Source organism: Triticum aestivum, chromosome 2B (genome assembly GCF_018294505.1).
Source record: "Triticum aestivum cultivar Chinese Spring chromosome 2B, IWGSC CS RefSeq v2.1, whole genome shotgun sequence".
NCBI classification, from domain to species: Eukaryota; Viridiplantae; Streptophyta; class Magnoliopsida; order Poales; family Poaceae; genus Triticum; species Triticum aestivum.
In genome coordinates, this window is record NC_057798.1 from 16,179,081 (window position 1) to 16,186,770 (window position 7,690).

The 7,690-nt window shown below is 44.6% G+C and overlaps 1 pseudogene; it reads right to left on the reverse strand.

The window, feature by feature from the left end:
- Positions 1–4,645: 4,645 nt before the first annotated feature.
- LOC123038764 (alpha-terpineol synthase, chloroplastic-like) lies at positions 4,646–7,134 on the reverse strand (annotated as a pseudogene).
- Positions 7,135–7,690: the final 556 nt, after the last annotated feature.

Sequence of the window (7,690 nt, forward strand, 5' to 3'; positions counted from 1 at the left end):
GAAAGTTGAACCCAGAAACAGGGAAGTGTATTTATACAACAGAGCAATTTGCAACACCCCTCAAAGCCCTTCAAACTGCAACAAAGGACGTGCAAGACGAGAAGTTCATTCCCGTCAAAGAGAACGACGAGTTGACACGCGCTCTCCAGAATCCTGAACACAGTGGACGAACAAGAGGCACATCGGGCTTCGTTCTGTGGAAGGTTGGGTTTCCCGACAACAGTGTTAGCTATATAAGAAGAAAGATGAAGCAGACCGGAAGAAACAGGAAGCAGACCGACTGCAGAAGGTAGGAGAAAAATTAGAGTTGCAGCAGCAGCTAATAGATGCACTTGCCAGCGAGGTACCACCGGCCCATCTGATCCTGCATTCGATATTGTTGCTGGCCCACCATCTCAGAGGAAAAGCGGCGTGGCTTCCACGGAGCTAGTTTGGCCCACAGATGATATCACGGCTCCTCGCTACCCTGTGGATGATATCACGGAGATGGAAATTTGTGAGCTACATGCGAAATGCATGAACAGATCCGTGAAGGTGGTTGTCGGCTATGTCTTACCTCCTGGACCTAATGCAACTCACCATTGCTCTCAGGTTCCAGATGGGTATGCCGTTGTAGGGGTGGATGAAGTTATCAAGGGATTTGAGCAGCTGGAGCTTGACTTCCCTATAGGTGAATGGGAGACTGCACTGGCAGATGCCTTGAGGGTTGCCATTCTATGGAAAAAGGAACACATCATGCTTCCACATTGGACGCCGCATCTGCAGACTCTGCCCGAGGAGGCCCCTCAGCAGACTCCTCACAGTAGCAATCCAGCTCAGCGTCAGCAGACTCAGCCGCCTTAGCAGACTCCGCCGCCTCAGCTGTCTCCGCTATGTCAGCAGACTCTGCCGGAGGAGGCCCCACAGCAGACTCCACCGCGTCAGCGGACTATGCCGCCTCAGCCCCACGTGCAGAAGAGAACCGCCGCTTCGGTGGCTAGTAGTACAACAGAGAAGAAACCCAGAGCAGGTTCCAGCGTCAAGGAGGCTCCCAAGTTACCATACGATCTAACCGGTGAGGAAACCAAGAAGGTTGTGGATGCCGACGTGAAACGCCAGCTTGCACCGACACCATGCAAGAAAAAGAAGAAAATATATCCGAGAAAAGTGAAGCGTTGTGTGAAAAACCTTACGCGACCACCGCCGCCGCCCCCGCTATCAGACTATGACCGCTCGATTGTTAAGTTATATAGAGAACAAATGCGTTTGGGAAGTAGTAGTGCAAGTGGGAAAACAATTCCCCATCTCGGCAAACAGACAAACCAATAGCTCCGCCCTCTCAACCTGTTTACAGATACCAATTATGATGCGGAGGCAGCGGGCCATGGTATTGGTTTCACTCTTGGTCAATACGTAGGCGAGCAGGTAGAGTTCCCCATGGTTGAGTTAGCATATAGATACAAGTACGAGGAGCCTCTCATCAAACCTGAGGAGGTTCGACTTCTATCAACACAGATGCGAAGATTGCATCAGTGGTACAACTGAAGCCTCAAAGGATTGGACCAACTATCTCATTGTGGGAGTTAAAGATGATCATTACTTCAACACACCATCCACAAACGTATCTTCAGTTTCTCTTGTCTGTAAGTATCATTTCTGTAATTAAGTTTCTAGCTCAGCTCGTTCATTGCATGTATGGTTATTCTCACTATATATATTATGCAGAAAGAAGATCCTCTAATGTAAAAGAGGACAAATCTATGACATTGGGTTCATTAACCCAAATATTGTTTATGAAGTGACGGTAGAAAAGAACGCTGAGGATATAGAGAAGATCTTGCTAAGGGCGTTAATTGAACAACAAATCAAAAGGGAAATATTTTTTCCTTACAACTTCAAATGAGTGTTATATTGTATTTTACACATTCTGTTTCGCTAATTACTCAATGTTAAGTGTAATTGATGATTTATGCATGCGCAGGTTCCACTTTATTCTGCTAGTCATTCAATTTGACGCAGGAATAGTCCTTGTCATGGACTCGAAACGCAAAGACATGGAGATGTGGGCGACCTGCAGAAAATGCTCCAGAGGTAATTTCAATCATTATCGCACTATATTGGCAACTTTTGTTCATTTCCTGATATCATTTATTTAGTAACTCCTTTATATATTCATTTTCTTTGTCGGGCATGATTTGGAAACAGTTCACCAAGAAGGATAGGGGTGAATTAAAAGAGGAGCTGTGATTTGAATAACTCAATGAAAGTAGTACTAGCTAGGTCCGCGCATCTCTCTGATTCTAGTTTCAATATCATTATCATGCTTGATTATTATTTTGATTGAACTCTATTATCATATTGTGCCCGAGGCAGGGAGACGGGAATAACTTATGTGGATACTAAGTTTGCGAGTTCATTCGCCAGACGACCTGCGAGATGGGCATATTTTTAGGAAAACTTGAAGTACGTAAATAATATTCACAATTTTATTTTATTACTATCAATTGTGTTGAGTTTCATATTGACCCCCTTCTTCAAATTAGATCGAACGAAAGTGGGACCAACTCCTACCAAAGGATCGCATATGAGAAATTCAACAGGAATTGGCAGGATTCTTTCTTGATGAGGTCATATCACCAACCGGAGAATACCATCAGCAATTGATAGCGGATTTTGGTAATCAGATATTAGGGGATGGTAAGATATATTATATTGTATATATGCAAGAATGTGTACTATATGTAGTAGCGTCGAATATATATACAAAAACTTGTTTTCGATCAAGCACAGAGAAAGAGGTCACTTCTCTATATTCATGATGATATTATGTAATGGTTCCTTCATTGCTATTAGTATCTAGCGTCGAGTTGAATAGAAAACACAAAACTGTGCACTGTGCACTCTGCTTCGCCGTGGCAGTGTCCGCCGAGCCAACTATCGGCGCTGGGGTGCGACAGAGAGGGGCTGGGAGGAAGAGGTCAAGGTAGCAGAAGGGTAGAGACACACGAGGGTGGCGCGGGGTGGCCTCACGGGCAAGACATAGAGGTGGCCGACGCGCAGACACTAGTAGAAAATAGGCCTTTAGTTCTAGGTTCGGTACTAACAAAAAAAAGGAAACACAAAATAAAACCCCTAAACCCCTCCAAAACCATAAACCCCTCAAAACCCCTTAAAAAACGTGTGGGGCTCTTTAGTCCCGATTGGTGTTACCAACCGGGACTAAAGGCCCTCCTGCCCGAGCGCTGCGCAGCGGCCACGTGAACCCCCTTTATTCCCGGTTTGTAACACGACCGAGACTAAAAGGTGGGGCCTTTAGTCCCGAAGTCTTAGTCCCAGTTGCACAACTAGAACTAAAGACCCTCTGGAACCAGGACTAATGTCCCGTTTTCTACTAGTGCACATAAGGTCAAAACTTGGGTTTTTGCAAAAAAATATATGTCAAAACCGAGTTTGAATGTCGAATAGGGCTGCCAAGTACTAACTATACCTGGTATTAATATTGTGGGACGAATGTTGTACCAAAAAAAGTTCAAGGACCAAAGCCACGGTTCTCTATAAGTCGAGGAACGAAACTGCACTTATCTCTTTAGAAATATAGCAGTATATTATTGCAAGGTTGTGCCTAGATGCTGGAAGATACTTAATTGTTGAGGTTGATGCTGAATTTTAGACACTGCCAGTTTAAGTTCAGTGATGGACGCTTCTGTTCAAATTTATACGCAAGCCACAACAACCCTCAACTCAAGGATTGACCTGTGTAGCTCAAGTATTCTAACAGCTGGTGATGTAAAATCCCATGCTCTGAGATGTTTCTGGATGAAATGGTGTTTGTTACCCTTGATCTAGGCCTCAACTCTAAAAAGCTTTTATTTCTCTCTCTTGCCGAACCATTTTGTGTTCTCCAACACTATGCATAAAAAAGAATATGGCTCGTATTGATTAGGAGGGTTTATACAAGACAAATTACACACCACTTTGTTTTTTACTAGTCACATTACCTTATTTTTGAAGCAAGGTTACACAAGGGCATGGCCAATGATCTGCCCCAGACCTAGTGCCCATGTTTTACATAGGATCGAATGCCATGGTGGAGTTAAATCGGGCGCTCCGCAAAGCAAACGGGCTCTTGTAGAGGAGGCAAGCGCTCCATGTAAGAAGCAAGAAGAAAGAGGAGAGAGAGGGGAAAAGGGGAAGAGAGAGAGAGGGAGCGAGCGAGAGAGAGGGAGAGAGAGAGAGAGAGAGAGAGAGAGAGAGAGAGAGAGAGAGAGAGAGAGAGAGGTATGCCCTGGGTAGAGGAAAAAGCAAATGCAGAGCAAATAATTGGGTTGGGGTCCACTCATGAGGTCACCTTATGCTGCCTCCTTTGGGTGAAGAAAAATGAAAATGACAACCCCAGAACTTTTATATCTATCTAGAAGATGGGGGAGCACCATTTGGGTGCTTCCATTGCTCATGCCTTGAGTGTTAAGTACATCACTTTTAAACTTTATGATTCCTGAAAATTCCTAACAATCGGTCACATCTTGTTATGGAGCAAAGTAAACTCGATACTTCATGACCAACAAATCAGAATACCTACAGATAACATCTTTCAAAGATAGATTCTAAATTATTTTATGCACTCATAGAAATTAGACACTTATCAATCATTTAGGGCTCCCATCGCTTAATGTTTCTTAGTCATGAAAGAGTCAAAGTACAACTCTCTGATTTGCCTTTTCTTCTGATCATCCGGCGCACCGAAACCATCCCCACCTTGGTAAATACAATGTGAGATTCGAGCCAAATTCACGCAAGTCTTGGCAAAATATCTAGAAAATCGGCAGTGTTTGAATGCATCTTCGTTAATCGACTTCCAAGCTTCCATGGTAAGATCTTCCATGGATTCGCGAGACTCTTGCTCATTGGAGCTGTTCTCCGACATGTGAATAGATATTGACGATGGTGCATCCCCTCGGTCCAGCTCCGCCTATTAAATATCATGAGATATCTCATATAAAGATTCAATTTTGGTGATGAAATCAAGAGACTACAAAAAAGTCGGATATATCGTGATTACAGAGTGGGTTGCAGAGTCGTTGCAGAGGCAAAGAACTAAGGACGCAGACTGAACTAATTTGGGGTAGCTTCCAACTTTAGCGAGTAACATTGGGGTAAGCTTTTCTTCCACGTGGAGCAGGGGAAACACATGTTGCAGCAACAGTGGAGCAGAGGACGAAATTGATCCATTGTCAAGATACTCATGCAGTGTTGGTCTCTGGTTTCCATGGTGCCACTTTGCCTCCACCAGGAAAGACTCTGCCATGTCTCGCCACTACGAAATCATGTATAATTTGTTATGGTTCTTTAGTAAAACTATCTATTTCGTAATAGGAAGTTAATTGTGTATATGAACATACCGCTTCCTGAAGAAAATTACGAGCGTCGCAACCATGTTGTTTAAACACATTTTCAGCCACCTCGGCGGATGTGTTGTACATGACGGAATAGAGTACTTGCATGTATTCTGGGAGCATTTCACTGGGTCTTTCTTCCCATCTAACAATAATAATAGAGATGCTCCATTTAATGTCAAACTTATGTATCTTTTATATATTACACATGCTACTCTATCACAAGAAATGCAATGTTTCATATGGTTACCTTCCAATGGCGTGGGTGAAGAGGGCGAGTTCATCCAGAGTTCCATACACATCATAAACATCATCAAGAGAACTATTAGATTAGCAACTTTAGCAAGCACTTCCCGACATGCTCCATTGTTTGGCCCCCAAACAATTCCGTTTGCGCAATGGAAGCACTCCATGAGGCGATCCGTGCGAACCCCAGTTTTTCACTTAGGGCTGTGCCCTTCCACCACCTACAATTAAGTAGATCAATTTTCATTTTGCAATATTTGACGTAAGAATGTAACTACAATCAAAATTTTGCTAGACAATAAAAGAGATATATATCTCCAACATTGTGCATCATAAGAAGCACACAGCCCATCAACTATGTGAAGTAATTAACGGGGGATAATTTACATGTACGTTTCTTCATGCTCAGTTACCTTGCCAATCTAGCGAGTTCTTCCTGGTTCACACTTTGCACATTGTTGAAGTCCACCTTTGCAAATCCAATGAGCAACGGGTCGGAATTGCTCTCATCTCTAGAGTAGGGATCTATGAACCATCTTGCTTCTAGTCTAGGAGACCTTCGGTGCAATGGAAGGTCCAAAGCACGGACCACACTTTGGCGTAAGTGGTGATCCATGGATGACAAGTGCTCTCTGAGAGCTTTTTTAGAAAATGCTCTAGCCTTGTCCAATGATTCCTCGCCTCCAAACGCAAGGTATGAAGCCTCATAGAGCGAGAGGAGTCCCTTGACGTCGCCTGCCCCGTGCTTTAGATTTTTCAAAATTCTATATACATATCGTTACCATGGAACTATATCAGTTAAGCATACAAATCTGTGTCAGACGCAAAGAGTTGAAATTTCTCAACGATTCTATATACATATTGTTACTGTAGATATACAATTGATTAATTTCCAATAAAAATCTGTTTCTTTCGGTTCCTCTGTTAAATCGTTCAAATGTCCGTTTTTCACATTTCAAAATTTAACAAGGTACCTGGAGGGAAGAAGACAGGGAAACCACTGTCCCTGAGCAACCTGAACCTCAAGGCTGCGGAAGCAACATCACCATCATCCCAGCTGCACCGGTGAGGCTTTTGGTGGACGGACCTGAGGATACCAGCGATCTCCTCTTCGAAATGGTAGGCGATGCCGAGCCGTTGCACCGTGTCGACAAGCCCGAGCATGGCAGTTTGGTGGCCGCCTCGGCTCGCCGCCACCAGCCGCTCCCTCACATCGGCCTTCAATTTATCGACCTGTGACATCATCCATGCATGCACGGAATAATTTCCATAAGCATTTCATGTACTTTAGGTACTATTTGCCGGTAGAAAATATGATATGCTCAGCTGATAAGTGTACTTGATCTGCCTGTCCGCCATTGTTGGGCGAGAGCTGGAGGAGGGAGTCGTAATCTCAGGAGCTGGGAGCGTAGTTGGCAGACCGCCGAGCGGCCGCCGAGCAGCGCACCGTTGCCGGCCACGACGTCCGGAAGCATGTGCTCGTGGTGGCCATTGTTTGCTGTAATTGCAACGCCATGGTGCTGCGCGCTGCAATCTAGCTAGCTTTTAATTGGTGCGTACTAGTGGAGTAGTTGATAAACTTACTGCTGTTTGTTGTTTGAGAGTAGGCAGAATAGGTGCCAATTTATTTATTTTTTAAAAAAGGAGGATGACCCCCCGCCTCTGCATCTGGGCGATGCATACAACCAATTTATTAATTATTCTCACAAGGCCTTACAAAGCCATACAACAGCAAGATTAAAGCCACCGTCTAAGCAACAACTGTCGCTACACCTATCCAATTGATGAAGGGGTGCAAATAGTCTGGGCCTAATACACTAGTAGAAAAGGGGGCATTTGTCCCGGTTCTTAAGGCCCTTTAGTCCCGGTTCACGAACCGGGACTAATGGGTCATTACTAATACCTCCCCCCTTTAGTCCCGGTTCTAACACGAACCGGGACAGATGGTCCTCCACGTGGCCGGTGCGCCGAGCCCAGGCAGGGTGGGCCTTTGGTCCCGGTTGGTGGCACCAACCGGGACCAAAAGCCATCCACCCATCAGCATTCCAGTGACTGGGGTTTTTGTATTTTTT